The 23,558-nt window shown below is 38.9% G+C and overlaps 1 protein-coding gene across 2 annotated transcripts in view; it reads right to left on the reverse strand.

The window, feature by feature from the left end:
- LOC136883478 (uncharacterized) overlaps positions 1–23,558 on the reverse strand; it is a 137,993-nt gene that overhangs the window by 108,680 nt on the left and 5,755 nt on the right. Inside the window, exon 1 of one of the 2 annotated variants that reach the window (XM_067155813.2) lies at positions 13,547–13,631. The exons of the other annotated variant lie outside the window; for it this stretch is intronic. The gene's annotated coding sequence lies outside the window, so the exon portion shown is untranslated. Of the gene's footprint in view, positions 1–13,546; positions 13,632–23,558 lie in introns of those variants that run through there. 2 annotated transcript variants of the gene reach the window in all.

Raw genomic sequence — 23,558 nt, forward strand, 5'->3', positions numbered from 1 at the left:
CCTTAAAATTCTTAGAAAGGCCAGGGTTACTCAGTGGCAGAGTTATAACACTACTACTGTAACTTACCTGACGCTTAATAGAAGTAACGGCTTTATAGACAGCAGGAATATTTTCGCGATGGATCTTCATATTCTACAGACATGTAGAACAGGTATTGCCAGCAGATTTTCAATGGGTTCTCGTCGATATTCTGATGCCAATTTTAAGTTGATGGTTATTAAACACGCGGGAATGAAGAATAATTGTGCAGCCGCAGGAAAATACGGCATAACTACAGCCAATGTTCGGCATTGGTGTGAAGACGAAGTACTGTAGCTTAAAAATGCATACTGTAGGCCTACAAATAAAGAATGCATTTAGTGGCTCGCAAAAAGGACGCTTTAAAGAAGTCGAAGATGAAATTGTGAAGTATGTGCGCGTAAAACGCAAGGGCGGAATGGCCATAACCATTGCCTACGAGATGTCATAACACGGTATACAAAACTCGTTGACTTTCAACATCCGCGTCTGTATTAAATATCGCTAGCCGCTGAAGCCGGCCAAATCCGTCAAGCGAGACGTCCATCTAGCGGCAGTCGATACCTGACGCTTAGTAAAAGCAGTCTCTACTGTATTTGGTAAAAGTAACAAGTTTTAAAATGCAAAGGCGGAATGGCCATAACACGACGAACAAAGCTCGTTGACATTTAACTCCTGATACCTGACACTTAGTAAAAGTAACAAGTTTATAGACAACACAAATGTTTTCGTGACGGATCGTTGTATTGTAGAGACACGTAGAACAGGTATTGTCGGCAAATTTTCAACATGATCCCGTCGATATTATGATGCTAATTTTAGGATAATGGTTATTAAACATGTGGAAATGAAGAATATCGTACCTAATAGTGTAGCTGCAAGAAAGTTTAAAGATAGTCTAAAACTGCGTACCAGTACTATTTAAGAAAGGCTTTCAGTGGCTCGCACCAAGGGCGCTTAAGAAGTCGAAGATGAAATTGTGAGGTATGTGCATGAAAAACACAAGGTCGGAATGGTCATAAAATGAGATACGATACGAATCTGGACTCGTAAAGAGGAATTCCCTGAACTTTCAAAGGCAGTACCATATACCTCCAATGAAAATTATTAGGGGAGCAGGTAGAATTTACATGATACTTGTGTGTGTTTATTTTTTCTCAAATTAAAAATGAAAATAAGTACCGGTATAAATAAAGTAATGATTTCACAAAGCACATTATAAGGCTGATTTAATTCTTTTGAAGGCAAAAGTCTTGAATTCAGAGAAATACGGCACATACCAGAAAAGACAAATAATTATATCCTCAGTTCACAAACAAACAAACCCTATGGCACTACAGCCCTTGAAGGGCCTTGGCCTACCAAGCGACCGCTGCTCAGCCCGAAGGCCTGCAGATTGCGAAGTGTCATGTGGTCAGCACGACGAATCCTCTCGGCCATTAATCTTGGCTTCCTAGACCAGATCCTCAGTTCACAGAAGTGTTAAAGTTCTACGAGAAAGAATTTCAGTCTTACTGCAGCATAACTTATTTATTTATATGTAATATTACGGTAGTTACTTTCAATATGAGTTTTTAAATCAGGGACATTTTTATAAATGTAAATAACTGGACAATGAGGAATTATTTTCCAGAATCCTTGACAGTTTGATATTACGTAACATATGATACTTTATTACAACTTTTTATCCGTATGTATGGAATTGTATAATGGTTCTTGACTTTAATATTTGAACTGAAGATGACTCCATGATGAGTTGAAACTGGTCTTCTAGTGTAATAAAACTAGTTCAGTACATAACAAATGCTGATTTGATGGAACATCTTTTTAAGGTAGTTTGGAAGTACACTATTCCTTTGTCGGATATTATCCAGAACAAATCGTGCTGCTTTTCGATGACTCTTTTCCAGTTCTTGAATCAAGTAGTCCTGCTCCCATACACTAGAACCATACCCTAATTGGGTTCTTACCAGAGACCTCTCCTTTGATCCTTACTTCAATCCCTAAATACCCTTACAACCATGTGAGGAGATCTGTAACCTTGTTTTACAATCTAATTAATATGATTACCCCCAAAAAAGATCATTCCTTCTGTTAACACCTCAGTACTTACAGTGTTCCCCATGAGGTACTATTACCCCATGACACAGTAATTAAAACTAAGAGAACTTCTCCTCTTTATGAAACTTACAACCTGACTTTTCACCCTGTTTACCGTCATACCATTGTCCGCTGTCCATCTCACAACCTTGTCTAGGTTCCCCTGCATTTGCTCACAATTCTACAACTTATTTACTACTCTATAGAGTACATCATCATCTGCAAATAGCTTTTTCTGTGATTCCAATTCTTTACTCACATCATTTATGTATAAGAAAAGATAAAGGTCCAATAATACAGCCCTGTGGGACCCCTTCGTAATCATTACAGGATTAGATAACATTTCATCTACTCTAATTCTCTGAGTTCTATTTTCTAGACATATAGCCACATATTCAATCATTCTTTTGTCTAGTTTAATAGCCCTCATTTTTGGCAGTAATCTCCCACGATCTACCCAAGTGTAACCACTACAGAAACATGAACAGTGCATACATCCCTCACAAAGCGCTGATGTCAGGAAAACAACATGTGACAGTTTCTGTTCATGACCCCACCAAGGCATGAAAAAATGGGCAGAGGAAGAAGAAGATGATTGATGGCTATTGCTAATGCTTGAAGGATGTGATATTTTTGTATTTGTCTGTTGGCACAAGCCAACAAGCTTCCACCAAAGTCTGTGTTATTTATGGCTGTGACAGTATGGGTAATGACATTCGGAGCATAACTATTGTGTCTGAGCGATACGAAAGGTGTTGCTCGTGGGGTGAATTAAGCTTCAGTAGCATTTTTCTAAACCGGTGACAAACGCAATGGCAAGCTAATGCACTCCTCATGAAGGTGCAACTACTGGTTTTTTTTTTTCTGTTCCCTTACAACCATATAACTTTTGGTGGTGCTCTATAAGGTTCCACCTGGCCTCATGGGCTGATGACTTAACAGACTTCTGGTATAATTAACGCAGAGGTGCCAACTATTATGGATTTTGTCTCATGATTACGGCATAACAAGCCAAGGGGAAATTATTATAGAAAAGCTACATTATCCTAAAAATAATTTTCTGCAAAAAAAGGAAAGAAGAAACATGTTCAATTCTTTTGAGCATTCCTCCTGAACCCTCCTCACTTCAATGCTTGTGAGTTTGCAACTAAAGTTATTCACTCGTGACTTCCTTTTGCTAGCCATGACCGCTGTAAAATTCAATGTGAATTATTACTGTATTAAATGTACCTCACAGTAACCTTCCCTCAGAAGGAGCTTTCACTTTGTTAGGAAAAATAAAACAGAATTTAGGCCTACATTACAGTACATTACACTGGAATTGCTTAAGGTCCAGAAGACGAAAATATCTTCACAGGGGAAAGGAGGGGTGGAAGGTAAAGGCTTCTACTATTCATAACCTTGGCACTTCGTGAGGTAGAGTGGTTAGCTCTACGCACGGCCACCTTTTCCCCCAGGAATTAACCTGGTACTCATTTTTGGTGTATGCTGAGTGAACCTCAAGGCCATATGCACCTCCGGAAGTGGAAATCTTGTTTCTTAAATTTTATGACTTCCTGACGGTGATTCAAACCCATGTCCTTCTGGGCGAACTGAGCATGCCTTTATGGTTGTGGGTAGAGTAGGATAGGGGGAATGAATTACTGACAACCCATTTCAAAGGTTGGAAACTCTGTTAATATCTCGTATACTAGCACTTTGCTTTAGAGGAATTGTTCTACTAAATGAAAGCAGGACTTGTGTCACTTCCACAGGTATGAACTTGTTGAAAACATTGTTAAGCTGTTACCATCACTAAACTTTGAAATCTAAACAGTTTAAATAAAATCAGAAGTTATTTTATCAATTCCCTGGTGAGACCCTCTCTTGAGTATGGTTGTGAGGTGTGGCTCCCGTATCAAAACAGCCACATATATCATCTTGAGAGAGTTCAGATAAGATTCATGAAGTGGATTAGTTTTGGATTCCTGGGCATGCCACTCTCTTCAAGCAGGTATGAAATATCTGTAAAAATTCTTGGAATCAATTTGCTGGCAATGCATCGAAAAATGTGCGAACGCAATGCTAGCAAGTGAATGCTTGAAGAGTAAAGTGGACTGTCTGACTATACTGCCTTCATGTTCCAAACAGGCGAACAAGGCAGAAATGTACATTTCACCTTCCCAAATGTAGGACAGTTGCACACTAAAATTCTTGGTTCATGGAAGACCTTAGGACCATAAATTAGCTGGAAGGGTCACTTGACATTTTTCACTACCCTTCTACTGCAATTCAGAAAGCTGTTCTTAGGGGTGGAATGTGTTAATTTTGTAAATTATGTGAATAGTCTGTAGAAAATATGTGAAGATGTCTATTTGTATATATATGCATATTTGTGTATATACCTGTATGTTCTTTAATTTTCTATTACATTATCATTCTGTAACTGGGACAGCCCGTGGATGATAAATGCCAAGCACCTTCTTGACACACAAAAAATACCAAAAAACAAATATGCAAAATGAGCACAAATGACTTACGATTTTCTCACAGGGTACATGAATTTGAACAATTACTATCCATAAAACTTTTAGTGACACTTCGGCTCCTTAGTACTGAGTCGGTAGACCTCTGTTATCTTCGAGATACGGATTGCTAATCTATGACATAAAAAATGAATCGATTATGTATTTATTTTCTTATTTAAAGGATTTATTATCCTCCTAATCAATACATTAGCCGGCCCCGTGGTGTAGGGGTAGCGTGCCTGCTTCTTACCCGGAGGCCCCGGGTTCGATTCCCAGCCAGGTCAGGGATTTTTACCTGGACCTGAGGGCTGGTTCGAGGTCCACTCAGCCTACGTGATTAGAATTGAGGAGCTATTTGACGGTGAGATAGTGGCCCCGGTCTAGAAAGCCAAGAATAATGGCCGAGAGGATTCGTTGTGCTGAACACACACCACCTCGTAATCTGCAGGCCCTCGGGCTGAGCAGCGGTCGCTCGGTAGGCCAAGGCCCTTCAAGGGCTGTAGTGCCATGGGGTTTGGGAGGGGGGGGGGGCATAATCAATACATTGACATAAATTGATTGTCATTAATGTCAATTCCTTTTTATAAAAAAACAAGTCACATCCATCATTACGCACCTTAAAAATGAAGTTCATTGCTTACACGATTATGCACTGTCATGAGACATCTGGCAGTGTAATCACATACTTTGGAATACTACTGTTATTTATATAGTAAAGTAAAGAAATGCAGGTGAAAGCTATTGCAATGGCCAAGTACATCGCAGGAACACCCTGGAACACCTACTCAGAAACATCACAGCGAGGGCAGAAAAATAATAGCCTAAGTAGCAGACTGCTGTGGTATAAAAAAAAAAAAATTAAAGACAAAAGAGTTGCTCTTCCCCACTCAGCAAGTTGACTGAATGAGCTGTTGCATAACAGAAAAATCTGTTTCCATAATTAAGAGGATGAAAACATTTTTTGCTCTCACCCTGGCAAATCTCCAGGCATCCTTGGTAAAAAGAGGCAGGCCAGTCTATTTTATTGTGACTGATGTTATTGTGGATAATAAAGAAAAAGGTCATACAAGACATGATATAATATGTGTGTGTATGATGCAGTTGTGGGCTTAAGACAAAATAGTTTTGAAAATCCATATCGATCATACTACTCATCCAATTCAGATTTCAGTTCCATTCAGTTAGCAGTACTGAAGCTCATTCCTTGCCCCTCACTCCTGTAAAATGAAATGTCACTAAAAATTTACTAATCAACTTAAACTGTAAACATATAAAACAGGAGATTATCTAAATGAACTTCCAAATATGGTCTAAAAATCTCATACCTGAAAGAAATTAAAAATCAGGATCCTGATTGTTCATATTTGTAGTTTTTAACGAAGGTCTAAAATATAAACAAGAGGATACTGTTGTAGGTACAAATGTCTAAAAAAGACTAGCAAGTGGAAGACAGTAGTTATAAGTACTCTTAAGACAAAGTCTTATAATCAATCCTTATTATAGATTTTTAACGAATGTCCTATTTTTAAATGTGGTAACAAGTAGTGAGTTAAAATTAAATTACTACGTTGAAATGAAATCTGGTAAATATGTGCCTTATTCTGGAGATGGCGTAAGGAGCTTATAATAGCTTAATATTTATTTTTTTTGCTAGGGGCTTTACGTCGCACAGACTAAGAAGGAGAAGAAGAAGAAGATGTATTTATTATTATTATTATTATTATTATTATTATTATTATTATTATTATTATTATTATTATTATTATTATTATTATTATTATTATTATTGCTAGTGGCTTTATGTCGCACTGACACAGATAGGTCTTATGGCGACGATGGGATAGGAAAGGCCTAGGAGTTGGAAGGAAGCGGCCGTGGCCTTAATTAAGGTACAGCCCCAGCATTTGCCTGGTGTGAAAATGGGAAACCACGGAAAACCATCTTCAGGGCTGCCGATAGTGGGATTCGAACCTACTATCTCCCAGATGCAAGCTTAATATTTAGGATAAAAGTCACTCATAGTGGTGGTTAAATTAAAATCCAAAGTTGTTTGTCTGTTGAAGTTGTTAATCTTATGTGAAAAGATAAGACGGCACTCTTCTTAAGGCACTTAGGAGCGAGGACAAATACTCATCAGGAAGGTAGCTATATTTATATTAGCAGGTAGATGTGGTTGTAGCTTCTTATATTAAAAGTCAAAAGGAAAATGTGCTCATGATGCCCTCATTATGAGCGAAACACATCCCTGTATCTAATTTGTTAAGATCTATTTCTTAAATTTAAATTTTAAAAAACTCTTATGTATTGAATAGGTGGAATTTATAATTTTAGTATTATTCTTTGACTTTAAGTACATTTCAATACGGACCATAATATGAGATTTGTAACATGTAACATACCACTTAGTCGAGCAGCTCATCTTCTTTCTACCAAGTCTTCCCAGCCCAAACATTGCAACATTTTTGTAACGCTACTCTTTTGTTGGAATTCACCCAGAACAAATCGAGCTGCTTTTCTTTGGATTTTTTCCAGTTCTTTAATTAAGTAATCCTGGTGAGGGTCCCATACACGGGAACTGTACTCTATTTGGGGTCTTACCAGAGACTTACATGCCCTCTCCTTTACATTCTTACTGCAACCCCTAAACACAATCATAACCGTGTGCAGAGATCTGTACCCTTTATTTACAATCCCATTTCTGTGATTACCCCAATGAAGATCTGTCCTTATATTAACACTTAAGTACTTACAATGATTCCCATAAGGAACTTTCAACCCCATCAACCCCGTTTATCATGATACCATTGCGTACTGTCCATCTATTACAGAACTATTTAAAATAGTTTTACTTTAGTCCGCCTTGTCAATACACCTTATAATGATAGAAAACTATTTATTTTACCATTCCCTTCATCAGTGAAATTTCAGAGGTGGAGATACGAGTGTTTCAGAATATTTTATGCTGATGCAAAGTTTGTATCCAGAACAATGGACAACATTTACAACAGCTGCTTTGATGAATTTATTTCCAACTTCATTCATCAGTAACTCTTAACTAATAATTCAGGACTACTGTAATGAATGTGAACCCCCCCACCACCCCCACCCATGCTCCTACAGCTTACCAGTGAGTCTAGCAATGGACTGTGGGCAATCTGTTCCACTGATGTTTTTCAGCACATCTTTGTAAATTCAAGACTTTTAATACAGTAAAATCTGCCTTTAGCGGAAAACTTTCCACACCAGAAAACTTTCCTGGTCCCGTGAATTATGGTTTAATATTCACGTAAGTTTTACCTGTATTTAGCGGAACCTGTCTGACATGGAAACAGAAATATATTTTGCGACTATAAAAAAAAATTAAATTTCCTTCCTAACCCTTTTCTGTACAAATGTATTCCACATGGGTCTAAGATGGCTGAGATACCGATTGCTACAACAAACTCTCGAACAATGTAATTATGTTTCATGTCAGTGGAGAACAGTACATGACTATTGATCTACAAGCTGAGACAGAGTCAGCGTTAGAAAACATTTCTTAAATATCATCTCCAAGAAAAGAAAACATAAATTAACGGCGATGAAGATGAGAACAAAGACTATGAAGAAGATAGTTTATGTGATGTGAAGTCCTACCAACATGCTCTGACAGCCGTAAAGAACATTCAGTCTATTTCACTAACAAAAAAGTCACACAATTGTTCAACATTATTTTCCGTGGCCGTATTTTAATTGAGATCCGTGTATCCAGTGTACAATTTTGGATTACTGGAAGAAGTAAATGTGAGTACTGTACAGTATTACCATTGGTGTTATTTCTAAATAAGTGTTTGTACTGTACTACTGTGCACTGTGAGGAGGTTCTAAGCAAGAACAGATTTGTGTTAGTGCTGATGAACTGGTGTGTACAAGTGTAAGATTAGAGTCATTATTGTATCTGCTACCAAACAAAATCATTCAACCTAGCAGACGCCAGTCTGAATCTCAGCTGTTAACATGATGAGACAGTTATTTTCATATGCAAAAGTCATTTTAAATACGAATCGGCTTGACAGGTACGTGATGCATTTGTTCAGCAATTTCCTGGTGAAATGCCACCTTCACAAGAACAGACTCAAGTAATTATAAATAAATAAATTGTAAATAAATTTGAAACTACTAGGTGAGTGATCAATAAACAATATGCATGCACACACACAAACAGTTTTAATGTTAAAACCCGCAGATCCAGCCACAACAGTGAGATATTTTGAGTGGTATCTTGTATCACTGAATTATTGTTTATTCGACCCATAGTTTGTGTTCTATTCGGATGAGGCCTGGTTTTATCTTAATGGTTGTGTGAACAGTCATAACTCTTACTATAGGTGTGCAGAAAATCTTAATGGTGTTTATGAAGTCCCTCATTATTGTAGGAAGATTGGTGTTTGGTGTGCTGTTAGTGCAAGACGAATAATAGGGCCTATTTCTTTTGATATGGCAATAAATGCAGTGTGTGATTTTTACTTGCGGGGTAAACTGAAAGAAAAAGTGAATCGAACGAATCCTCACACATTGAAGGAACTGAAAGGAAACATTATGGTGGCAGAACTCACTTGTGTCAGCCAGAATGTGGTTACCAGATACAATGCCTGTATAACCCAGGAAGGACAACACTTCCAGCATCTTTTATAAGGTAAGATTTAATATAATACTGTATACACACTTAAAGCGAGGCGGCTGCACGTGGCATAAGTTCGCCTGAGGCAGCTGCCGTAGCGCAGAGTATGAACACCGTGCGTTCGGTCTGGATTTATATGAGAGACCCTGTATCTAACAGATATATGCACTTATGATTTTTATGTCTTTTTTTTTTTTTTTTTTTTTTTTTTTTTTACAATCTTTATGAACCGAAATCCTGTATACAGTGGGAAAAAATTCTGGTCCCTTGGGTATCCACTGAGGACAGGTTTTGCTGTGGTAGTTCCTGCACAACATTTAAACAGCAGAATTCTACAATGGGCAAGGATCATTTCCTGATATGCTCAAAATTACACCACATCTATCAACAGCAGAACAACCTGCCAAAGCTGTATTGAAATGCCAGCATATCAATGAAATTAATCCAAAAAGTCAGTGAATAGAAAATAAGAACAAAAAAATCAGATTGTTGGAACAAATATCTATCAAAGAAAGAGAAGTGGAGAAATAAAAATTTGGATCAATTTCAGAGAAATCTTTTTTTTAAATTTTAAAATATCGGTGGACTCTCGTTAACTTAAAGTGTGAAAATGTCTGCTTAGGTGAAGCTGGTGTTAACAGGCATAGCAGATGCCTCCCCAACTGACTGAACAGTAGTATCAACGCTATCGTCTACTTCTATGGGCATACTTGATGTGTTTGAAGTCGCACGTTGGTGTTTGCGCTGCGTATTCTTTTGATCGCTGCCCACTCAATTTTGGTTCTGCAAAGCTGATTTTGGTCTGATTTTGCTTGGAATTTAATCCTCTTATCAATGATGGCATAACCAGGTGTTTTTGCTGCTTTATTATGGTTTAAAGTTGAACATTATGAAAATTTGTTGAAAATTTTAGAAAATATTTCTTTTTTGCTAGTAGCTTCACCGGCTGAAATTATTTTTCAATTGTTTTGTTAGGGAGTATGTGGGCTTTGAAACGACAATTCGTTTTTCAAAATTGGACTGACGGTTCGGAAATAAAGATGATTGCCCTTGAGTGCAGTACCACCAAAAGGGGTCTTATTTGGTGGCCATCTTTGTTTTGACAGATAACATAACATAAATGGTCTTTTTTTGTGTTTCAAATTGTAATTTAAGAGTTCTTCTTTGAAACAAAACAGCCACAATGGCAATATCGTTAATGGATAGGGAGATATCATAATTGCAAAATAGAGTCACATTTTGTGTTCAGTGCAGTGCCCAGCACCGGGCTATGTTTTCATGACAAAATGAAGTTGAATTTTTAAAAAATTGAATAATCAATTAAACAGATCAAGTAATTTCAATGAGTAGAGAGACTTTCATTCCTGTATTATTATCCAAATCTCTGTAGGCCCTCTTACTAACATGAAAGATGCTAATGGCTGAAGAGATACAAGAAGTGAAACTATAACATTTTATTCACATTACAAAGTGACACACAAATAAACGGTCCACATAAAGGAGATACCTTGGAGTTCACTTGTTTGAAAAGAGACTGAGTGACGTCTCAATAGCTTCATCAACCTCCACGGCCAAACATGAGAGAGAGAGAGAAAGAGAGACAGAGGGCAGATTGCCAAAGAAAATAACTTTCAATAATGTCACAAAACATTTCCTCTTTATGACAACTCAATTACAAAAATAAAACTGACATAAGACATGATGATGAAAGATACTGATATTAATCATTTGAAAATAATATATTTTTCTTCTCACCAACCAAAAGAGATAAGAAATTTGAAGTCAGAAATCTACAGAACTTGCAGAGTATGCGGAAAAATAAATGACACTGACATTATGGCTCATGTGTTATCCAGGCTTCCTTAGTAATGAAGTACAGTATTTATTTATTTATTTATTTATTTATTTATTTATTTATTTATTTATTTATTTATTTATTTATTTGTTTGTTTGTTTGTTTGTTTGTTTGTTTGTTTGTTTGTTTGTTTTATATAGTAAACTGACATACAGTGAGCTTAGTGTTGTGTTGATTTCTGCAATAATGGTTCTCTCAACAGAGAAGGTGTCCATCATGGATCATTATTTCTGGTCATACGGTGTGGGGCGTCAGAAAGGGCTGAGTTTCCTTCACGTTAAAGAACAGTTTTTTACATTTGGCTTTATGTCGCACTAACACAGATAGATCTTATAGCGATGATGGGATAGGAAAGGACTAGGAGTGGTAAGGAAGTGACTGTGGCCTTTATTAAGGTACAACCCCAGTATTTGCCTAGTGTAAAATGGGAAACCATGGGAAACCATCTTTAGGTCTGCCAATAATAGGGTTAGAACCCACTATCTCCTAAATGCAAGCTGAGAGCTATGTGACCCAAACTGCACAGCCACTTGCTTGGTAAACACATTGTAAATATTTATGTAATATTAATAAAAATAACATCTTAGCTTATTCCTTGGTAGTATCCAAGTTGGTGGTGGTGATTATTGTTTTAAGAGGAAGTACAACTGGGCAACTATCCTCTATTAACACTATTCAGAGAGAAAAAATGAAAGAGGTCTGACACTTTGAAGAATGAAGGTATCAGCCAAAGAAAGACAAGGGCCACGATGGGTGAGAAAATGAATTACTCTCTAGGTCTCACAAACCTAATACTGTGGCAGTCAGAAAAGAACGAGAGTTGACCAAGGGAGGTCGGATAGGACAGATGAAACTGACAAGCCTGAAACAAGTAGGTGGAAGCAATGCTATGGTCATAACCCATGCTCCAATGTTCAGAGCCCCTAGTCTCCCCTTTCAGTTGCCTTGAGTAAAGTCAGATAGCAAAATATAATAAATAAAGTTTATCATTTACATGTTTTATGTCATTTCATTGTTACAAAAAATACCAAATTTATTCTACACATGATATTTTCATGAAAATATATGGAACTTATATTTTAAAATTTAGAGGCCATATACTATCAATTCTAAAGAATAAAACATTCAATTTCTATTTTAATTGAACAGCATTTATCACAAACCTAAAGTTTTGCTGAATTTGGTGTATGTTTTCCTTGGGAAATAGCTGTACTGTTGCCCAAGAGGCAGCTCATGCAAGAAATCAATTGTGAGCTGCACTGATGTTTCATAGCCAATGTACAGGGTAGAAAGAAAGTAAACAACATACAGACAGTAATGTGAAAATTAAACTCTACAGCCAGTTTCCAGTCATTTGACCGGGTCAGGAATGGAATGAATGAAGCCCACATCTAGTGGTGAACATAAGAACTGTGCCGGCTGTCGAAGCCCGTTGCACTCCTCTGGGGCAATGATTAATGAATGACAGATGAAATCAAATTATATTTGAGTGTGTTGCTGGAATGAAAGATGACAGGGAAAACCAGAGTACCTGGAGAAAAACCTGCCCCACCTCCGATTTGTCCAGCAAAATTCTCACATGAAGTGACTGGCACTGAACCACGGAACCCAGCAGAGAGAGGCCGGCGTGCTGTTGTCTGAGCCTTGGAGGCTCTCCAGACAGTAATGTATATAATAAAAAATATAATAATATAAAGATAATACTCACTAACTCTGGAATAGCCCTACTCAACTGGTTTCTTTCACTCACACTCTGCTGTATGTCTCACCGACATGGATAGGTCTTATGGCGATGATGGGATAGGAAAGGGCTAGGAGTAGGAAGGAAGCGGCTGAGGCCTTGCTTAAGGTACAGCCCTGGCATCTGCCTGGTGTGAAAATGGGAAACCATGGAAAACCATCTTCAGGACTGCCAGTAGTGGGGTTCGAATCTGCTCTCTCCTGAATGCAAGCCGATAACTACATGTTCCAAATCCCACAGCCACTTGCTTGGTACTCAACTGGTTTATTTTCACTTTTTTTCTCAGAGTTCTAACAGAAAGGCGTCTTCAATAGATTTTCTATTGATCACCATGGTGTAACATGCACAATAACACATGCATAAACTTCACACCTTAATCTCCTACCAAAGAGCAATGAGCATCTCTGCTCTTACAGTGGCAAACTTTGTGTCCTCGTGCATGTGTACAAGGCTTCCACCAGCCTGCATCATTTCAGCTCTTATATGCCATCCATATATATGCCTACTCCATTCTAGACTGTTAGTTACAAAGAGGAATGCTTCAAATATTTGTGGTTTCATTTACAGGCCCAGATTTCTAAAGGTAAACTGTTACAGAGCTAAATACAAATCATTAGTAAGCAATGGCTGTTAGCTTGTAAGGAACATTAGCCACAGCTCTTACCTTAGACAGGAGCTAGGCTCAGCTTACACATCTCACTGGGGAGTAAAGTCCCAAGAAGTCCAGTGTAAAGTATTTAGAGCAAGAAGTGCTGTATATGCAATATGTTTACACACCCCAACGTAATAATACAACTAAATATTAACGATAGGCGATTAACACTTCTACAAGCCACGTCATGTCGCTCTAGATAATTGGTCATGCACTGCAATCAAACTTGCAACAAGATCCAAAAATAACAGCATACCTTCTAGTTTTTATGCGATGTTGCCAAGCCAAGATTTTATTGGCGAACATAACCCAGCAGAATGGATGTTGAAACCGTTAATGGCTTGAGCAAATGGACTCTTGATAGAGACAATATGTTCCTGCTGTCTGGAGGTTTCTCTTGGATATATGACTAGACAAGAAGCTTCTATGATTCACAATTGTTGTGAAATGAAAATAATGACTGAGAGAAAAGAAGTCTTCCTGTGCTCTCAAACATAAGCTAAAATTATGATTGAGTGCCCGCCAGCATTAGGCAAGACCCTTCAAGTTGCCTCTTCCAATGCTGACCTGTCATTTTATTTAACGTGTTCTTTACTGTAGTGCCTTATTCCTCGACTTTACGTAATGATTTTCATTGAATTCTGTTTACCCAATTTCTTGTGGTTTGGCGTTGATATGGACTTAGCAACAAAAACAAAAATTTATGAATATATCTGTTATCATAGCTGGTACGGTAAAAATGTTTAAGACATAAATTATGGGAAATTTGATTATTTATAACTTTAATTATGGAGTATTTATTGATAGGACCACTAATAATGCAGATATTTGAGAATTAAATTTTAAGCTTCCAATAAACTGAGTCAGCGTGAATAAAATTATTTATAGTCTAGATTGTAGTGCATCACTCCTCCACTCAACACACTGATTTTCATTAATTTCTCTTAAGCCATTTTCTTGTGATGCATGGATATACAGTACATACAGACAGAGTGATAGACAGACAGACAGACAGACATGATGGAAAATTAAAAAGTGCACCTCCTTGTTACTGTGGACACGACTGATACAGAAATACCATTTTTAAAAATTCTGAACAATTTACAAAAAAACTCTTATGAATTTGAAATAAACACAGGTGTACATCAAAGTGATGGGCTCTCCCCTTTACTATTTAACTGTGCTCTTGAAAAAGTTGTTAAAGAGTGGAGAAAAGCAAGTGCACCATGTCACCAACGTATGAGATCAAAATGGTATAATCAAGTAGAAAAAGACCTCTCTGAATTGGGATCACCAAATCTGCGGGATAGGAATATAATCAGGAAAATTGTTCTGAAAAGGGGATTTGAGGAAAACGATATAATTATAATTCTGTATGGCTATTTCTAGCCGGGTACAGCTCTTGTAAGGCAGACCCTCCGATGAGGGTGGGCGGCATCTGCCATGTGTAGGTAACTGCGTGTTATTATGGTGGAGATAGTGTTATGTGTGGTGTGTGAGTTGCAGGGATGTTGGGGACAGCACAAACACCCAGCTTCCGAGCGATTGGAATTAACCAATGAAGGTTAAAATCCCCGACCCGACCGGGAATCGAATCTCAGACCCTCTGAACCAAAGGCCAGTGCGCTGACCATTCAGCCATCGAGTCGGACAGGAAAATAATAAGAAACCAACACCATGTACTTTGTTGGAGCAACAGAAATGACAACAATCAATCAAAATGAAGAACTATTGGGCAAGGAAGAAAGCTTAACAAATGTTGATTCCGCATGGTCCTAAGTGACCCGTTCGCATAGGAGAAGATATAGATACGTCACATTGTTCCTTTCCATTACTGATACTGACCTGTTGGGTTGCCTTTATGTTTCTTTTGGGTTCCTAATCTTTTACCACCTTATTTGTCTTATCTTTTTGTCCCTTCCCTTTTCCTGTGTTTATCAGGGTTTCTCCTTATCCTTCGCTTTCCACATCAAGAGGGAGAAATATGTCAAGATGGCTCCTCAATGAGAGTTGATGTCCGCCTTCCTTATGAGGCTAGAAAGCAGAAACAAGCTAATTGGGACCTTAGAAGAAATGGATGTACAAGAACTGGGATTATTGAGGAAAGAGCCAATCTATTTGAAGATGGCATTGTATGCAGAGACAGGAAGAATACAAGAAAAAAGTTGGCAGAAGTAGTGTCATTAACTTTAAAGGCGTGACAACGTCTGGTCCGATGACGCTGGAGTTAATAAGCACAACAGATGCCTTCCCAACCGACCGAACAGTAGTATCCATGCTATTGTTCATTTCCATGGGTGCACTCGATGCACTAGTGCTGACAATATTCTTTTGATTGCTGCACACTCAATTTTGATTCTGCAGAGTTGATTTTGGTCTCTTTTTGTTAAAAAATTAGTCCTCTTATCAATGGTGGAATAATAGGATGTTTTTGCTTGCTCTATTTTGTGTTTTGGGGTGGATATTATGAAAATTTCAAAAATGTTTTTCGAGAAAGACATCTGTTGCTAACGGTTTTGCCCACTGAAATGTTTTGTAGGATATTATGTAGGTTTCCAAACAACACCTTGTTTTTCAATATTGGACTGACAGTTTTGGAGTTATAAAGATTGACCTCGAGTGTGGTACTGCGAAAATGAGGTCTTGTTTTGGCGGCCATCTTCTTCTGATGGGCGATATCCCAGAAAATATTTTTGGTGTCATTTTGTAGTTTAAGAGTTCTTTTTTGTAGTAATATAACTACAATGGTGATATCATTAACAGATACAGAGATATTATCAATGCAAAAATAGTGTTGTCACATTTTGTGAGAGGCATTTCAGCCCTAGTACACACCCAGCGTCAGACCGAAAAGAAAGGTGATGTCATGTCAGACATAATTGGGCTGGATTACAGTTACCTGATAAATATTTTACTCAATTAAAAATGAGTTTTTCAACAATTAACCAGTTAAAGCAGAATTGCCTGCACAGAACACCAGTCTTAAGGAAATTGCTCAAAAATTTTTTTTTTGATGGGGCTGTCATGATGCAGAACTTTGCCAAGAAAAAAATATTCATTCATTTTGTTTTTCTTTTAGCATAGCGATATTAAGTCATGACTAGGTGAGGAACCTTCAAAATTACTTTTTCCCATACTTTTTATTTTAATGGCTTCTAGTATTTCAAGTAATTTTCTAATTACTTGAATACAAAATAATTGGTTCTTAGCATTATTGTTGCCAACCAAAGTACATTTTTGCATTTGCTAAAAAGACTCTCTACAGGGCACTTGAAAGAATACCTGTGTTCAATTTCAAGAACATCCCCAGTAGTGACAGATATTGTAGTTTTTTTTTCAATTTGTTTTACGTCGTATTGACACACAGGTCTTATGGTGACGATGGGATAGGAAAGGCTTAGGAGCTGGAAGAAAGCGACCATGGCCTTAATTAAGGTACAGCCTGGGGTGAAAATGGAAAACCACGGAAAACTATCTTCAGGGCTGCCGACAGTGAGGCTCGAACCCACTATCTCCCGGATGCAAGCTCACAGCTGCGTGCCCGTAACCACATGGCCAACTCGACCGGTTGTAGAATAAGTTTGATGTCTTTGGAAGTAAGAAAGTACCTCATCCAACACTGGTGAAGTTACTGGTTCTGCTGCAGTGGAAGTGAATAAGTTATCTTCATCACCACTTAATTTTTCTGCTTCCATGTGATGTATATCGATTACCACAACATGATTATTATTATTATTATTATTATTATTATTATTATTATTATTATTATTATTATTATTATTATTATTATGCTATTACAACTGTGCTTCAAGTAAATTAGTTCTTGTTCAAGTGCCATATTCAGTCCCCCAAACGTTTGGCGATCACCCTGGAGAAAGCACCCCTTTCTTTAGCCAACTTAAAGAGCTGTTCTGTGTTGTTGATGCAAATCTAGTCTTTGACATTTTGAAGCCATGACAACGGTGGTCTACCAGCTCCTCGCTGACCTATGTTTCCTTGTAATATGAGTTGTAGAAGCCCATACTTTCTACCTCGTAAAACATGGCCTAAATAAGCCATCTGCCAGCTCACGCTCAACTCTAGCTCTCCTTAACACTTTATTATTGGTTACAAAATCTGTCCAGGCTATTCTGAGCATTCTCAAGTAAATTACGGTACAAGTAAAAATAACATTTGCCGGGCTGAGTGGCTCAGACGGTTGAGGTGCTGGCCTTCTGACCCCAATTTAGCAGGTTTGATTCGGGCTCAGTCCGGTGGTATTTGAAGGTGTTTATAGTGATGGGCAACGCTCTCGCTTGAGACTCTCGAGACTGACGTCGCAGATCTCAAGACTCTCGCGAGAATCTGGAGACCGCTTCTCCTGTAGTGCAAGCTGTGCGATGTACTAGTACTTACAAGTCTAAACTTGATAGTATATCATCAGCAGCTATTGCGTGAAATAACGTTCTCATGTGGAAACGCGTGAGCCAATAAATTTTGTCAAAAGCCTGGAAAAGTACTGCATGTTTAACTATGAACCCCTTAATACCATTAACGAAAGTCAAAACAGAATGTCAGTATCTTAAACTGTTCACGACTTACTTGGGGTGGACATCTTAGCTGAATATCCCTGCATAATTTGTGAATGACTGTAGATAGGATGTACACCTACTTGGATAATAGAGACGTGCATTATTCAAACTCGAGATGGGGAATGATGTGCTTTGCTACATATGCAACCACAATTACACATGAGTGGAACGTATAAGCTACAATTCCCGAGTTTGCTCCAATACTTTCGACAGGGGTGATGGGCAACGCTCTCGAGACCGTTCTCGTGTGCTGCGAGCTGAGTGACGTCCCAGAAACTAAGCCTCATAGTATATAATCAGTAGTTCTCATATGGAAACGTGTGTGACTATAAATTTTGTCAAAAGCTAGGAATGCACTTCATGTTGAACTATGAGCTCCTTAAAATACCATTAACGAAAGCGAAAACAGAATGTCAGTATTTTAAATTTAGGAGTTATTTCAGGTGGACTTCTTGGCTGAATAATCAGTATAATTTGCTAATAACTGTAGATAGGATGTACATCTACCTGGATACCTCGCAATCGTTGTCGACAGGGTAGCTACTTGTGAATGCAGACCGGGCCGGAGGTGTTCTGTGACGATTCCTCTTCATGCGTTTTTAAGTGGCGGATCATCCCAGAAGTATTTCTGTCGACATATTTTACTTCTTTTGAACAAGCAATGCAGCGGGCTGTGCTATGTGACATCTCTTCAAAATAACCGACATCCACGACTTACGTTGCGTTTCGGACATCGTCTTCAAGTTGTCACGTACAACTATACATAATTACACATTGCACCGTCATATATCGAAGTACCTAATTATGATGCGAATAATCTATAACATTGTAAGGAATTATTTCCTTCGTCACCAAAATATCGGTAAACACAAACGGTGCTCATATGATATTGAATATGGGGTCTGATAACGATGTACGTTGTACACCTAGCTGTCAAAAGAATTGGAGCAAACTCAAGAATTTTAGATTACACATTCCACTCATGCGTAATGGTGGTTGCATATGCAGCAAGGCGCATCTTGCATCGTCCCGAGTATCCAGGTACGTGTACCTACAGTAGCCGTCAGTTTCTGTACTTAGCCTATTTATTCGTGTACCTATCAGTGCATACAATGCCAGAATGCGTATCCTTTATAGTTATGTTATATTGTGTCAAAATATACCTCGGTAGAATTGAACGCCCTAGTCGCTTGTTGACACACATTCACGGAATGGAGAAGGCGCGTGGTTTGCTATTCGCATACTCGGCACAAACAGCATTCGGCTCCGACTACCTGTAGGCCTACGACACGCTGCTCGCCACACAATGCAGGGACAACGCTCTCGAGATCTCTCGAAATTTTTTGCGAGAAATAGTGCTTGCGCTAGTCTCGAGAAGTCTTGAGACCTCGTCTCAGACTGCCCATCACTATCAGCTAAAATACGTCAGCCTTGTGTCGGCAGATTTACTAGCGCGTAAAAGAATTCCTGTGGGACTAAATGCCAGCATCTCGGCATCTCCGAAAACCGTAAAAGAGTAGTTAGTAGGACGTAAAGCCAAGAACATTATTACTAAAAATAACATTTTGTAAAAGGTAATGATTACAAGTAAAAGTTACTAAAAAGTATTTGTTACAAGTAATTTGATTACTTTTACTCAATAACTTCCCAACTCTGATTACATGAAGGTATGGAGATTGTTGTTGTCCTTTTGTATTTTCACATTTGTCCTTACCTCCTCTATCTGTTATTCCCTCTTCTCACACTGATATGTCATTGTGTTTATCCTACTGTGTTCTCCTGTCCATTGCTATCTTTCTACAGATGACTTCATTTATCACTTGTTTTTTTCTTGATCTTTTCACTTCATTGCTTTATGTTCTTTCTTCATGCAGTCATTTAATGGTCATAATTCAAGACAGTAATAAGAAACTGGAGCAAAGTCATCTCCATACAGGCCATGAAGGCCCTTGGAGAGGTGGAAGGTAAAGGCTTCCACTATCCGTAACCTCGGCACTTGATGGGGTAGAGTGGTAAGCTCTACGCCCGGCCGCCTTTGCCCCCAGGAATTAACCTGGTACTCATTTTTGGTGTAGGCTGAGTGAACCTCAGGGCCACGTGCACCTCCGGAAGTGGAAATCTCGTTTCTTAAATTTTACGACTTCCTGACGGGGATTCGAACCCACGTCCTTCCGGGCGAACCGAGCACGCCTTTACCGCCTCGGCCAGGCAGCCCCTAATAAGAAACTGGACAGGATTTTAAATAGCTACATAACAATTTATTATAGGAAACTCTCATGGCTTCCACCGAAAGACCGTCGTAAATTGCTCTCGACAGAAAGCTCAATGCAGATGAACCAAATTAGTTTTCATCACACTTTAAATTCCTCCCATCAAATAATCACCACACTACTGTCTACAACTGCTGTTTCACAATCTCTATTGCCAGGTCATAGAACTCCCTAGCCACGGCAGACGGTTGTACAGTGCCTCTGCGTAATGTCACTGGTTCTCGGGAAATAGTGAAGAGTAGTCCGGCTCCATGGCTAAATGGTTAGCGTACTGGCCTCTGGCCACAGGGGTCTCGGGTTCGATTTCCGGCAGGGCCGGGAATTTTCACTATCATTGGTTAATTTCTCTGGCACGAGGACCGGGTGTATGTGTCGTCTTCATCATCATTTCATTCTCATCACGACGCGCGGGTCGCCTACGGGAGTCAAATCGAAAGACCTGCACCTGGCGAGCCGAACATGTCCTCGGACATTCCCGGCAGTAGAAGCCATATGCCATTTCATTTCAGTGAAGAGTAAATGACATTCTACTAGCCTCTATAAAACTTATGAAATTTCAGGTGTACTGCTGAAGGTACATGCTTGATTCATCAAACTTAGTTGACGGATGACTAAGGCAAGATATAGTCCGGCCCCGCGGTGTAGGGGGCAACGCGTCCGACTATTACCCGACGGCCCCGGGTTCGATTCCTGGTCGGGTCAGGGTTTTTTTAATTGTAACGATTAATATCCCTGGCCTGGCGACTGGGTGTTTGTGACGTCCTTATTCTTCCTTTTTCTCACACACAACATTCCATACTACCGCCATTCCAATTACACTCAGGTTCATACAATATGGTGCCAGTTGGGGCAAAAGATCCACATGGGTCGACGCCCCGAACAAATAGCATTATTTATGTGAGTGAATGGTAAATTATTATGATACTTATATTATAATTATGTATTAGAATTACTTTCAGCGATACTGTAAATCGTCAAATATTTCCGTATTTCTCCGAATCCAAGACGACGTTTTCCCCCCTCAAAATTGCATGTGAAAAATCAAGGGTTGTCTTGCATTCGCGACCTAACAGTAATGAACACTACCGGCAGTTACAACGGAACCACGCTGCTTCCCTTAACCCCACCCCGCACATAACTCGTTGACCAGCAACGTCCGTCCGCGTCTTTATTAGACATCGCTAGCCGCGGCAGAGGGTTGTACCGGTACAGTGCCTCTGTGTAATGTCACTGGTTCTCGGGAAATAGTGAAGAGTAAATGACATTCTACTACCCTTTATAAAAACGTTTCTCAAATCCGCAGAATGGCATCAAAACATTACTCTCTTGAGCTGATTGCAAGGTAGATCATAATGTACTTCCGAGCCCCAGCTGCGCAGGAAATGTCATTCTAATTGGAATAGCAAGGATGCAGCCCTTAGAATTCTTAGAAAGGCCACGGTTACTCAGTGGCAGAGTTATAACGCGTCTACTGTACCTGACGCTTAAAAAGATAAGTTTTATAGACAACACGAATATTTTCGCGATGGATCGTCAGATTTTCAACGGGTTCTCGTCTATATTAGGCCTGTGATGCCAATTTAAAGTTAATGGTTATTGAACAAGCGGTAATGAAGAAGAAATGTACAGGCGCAAGAAAATACGGCATAACTAAAGCCAATGTACGGCGTTGGCGTGAAGAAGTAGCTTAAAAGTGTGTACTGAACAAACAACTGCATTCAGTGGCCCGCAAAAAGGACGCTTTAAAGAAGTCGAAGATGAAATTGAGGGCTATGTGGGCGTAAAACGCAAGGGCGGAATGGCCACTTCACGGCGTGCTAAACTCGTTGACTTTCAACATCCGCGTCTTTATTATATAAATATCGCTAGACGTGCGTCTAGCGGCAGCAGATACCTGACGCTTAGTAAAAGTAACAATTTTAGAGACGACACGAATATTTTCATGACGGATCGTTGTGTTGCAGAGACACGTAGAACAGGTATTGCCGGGAAATTTTCAACGGGATCTCGTCGATATGATAATACCAATTTTAAGTTAAAAGTTGTTAAAATAAAGAATACCCCTATTGTGCAGCCGCAAAAAAATTACGGCATAACTAATGCCAATGTTCGGCGTTGGCGTGAAGACAGATAGTCTAAAACTGCGCATTGCACAAGAAAGGCATTCAGTGGCTCGCAACAAGGACGCTTTAAAGAAGTCAAACATGAAATTGTGAGGAATATGCACGAAAATCTCAAGGTCGGAATGGTCACAACATGAGATGCGATACGAATGTGGGCTCGCGAAGAGTAATTCCCTCAACTTTCAAAGGCAGTATCAGATACCTCTTAGCTAATATTCTTTAAATCACTATAACAATGATTTATCGTTGAACAGTATCCTCCTTACTCAATACCTTATGGATACCTCTAATGATAATTATTAGGGAAGTAAGTAGGATTTGCATGGTACTGGTACTTATTTTTTTTCTCAAATGAAATTTTGTTATAAATAAAATTATGATTTTAAAAAGCACATTTTAAGCCTGATCTAATTTTTTGAAGGCAAAATTGGGGGTCGTCTTGCATTTGGAGAAATGACGGTATAATTGTATTTTAGGGTTACTTTCAGAGTTTCAGTGAATGTCATCATTTTTATATTATTATTATTATTATCATCATCAACTGTTATACAGGAAGAGCCATAAGACAGGTGACATCATTGTCACATGAAAGGCTGATGTGTTTGAAGTAGTCTACATTGGCTGGAAGTATTAACAAATGGAGAGATGACAGTGGCATTGGTTGTTTTAAGGGGAAGTACACTAAATAAACATCTGCAGAAATGGGAGAGCCATGAAAGGCATAAAACTCCCCAGACCTCCTAATCTTAACACATAGCTTGCATCCGGGAGATAGTAGGTTCGAATCTCACTATCGGCAGCCCTGAAGATGGTTTTCCGTGGTTTCCCATTTTCACACCAGGCAAATGCTGGGGATGTACCTTAGTTAAGGCCACGGCCACTTCCTTCCAACTCCTAGGCCTTTCCTATCCCATCGTCGCCATAAGAGCTATCTGTGTCGGTGCGACGTAAAGCCCCTAGCAAAAAAAAAAAAAAAAAATCTTAACACAGTCAGGGTCAGAAGAAAACAAGAGTAGACCGAGATAGTTTAAACAGAAAAAATGAAAGTGAGGAGCCTGGT

The sequence above is a fragment of the Anabrus simplex genome, chromosome 11 (assembly GCF_040414725.1).
Source record: "Anabrus simplex isolate iqAnaSimp1 chromosome 11, ASM4041472v1, whole genome shotgun sequence".
In the NCBI taxonomy this organism is placed as follows: Eukaryota; Metazoa; Arthropoda; class Insecta; order Orthoptera; family Tettigoniidae; genus Anabrus; species Anabrus simplex.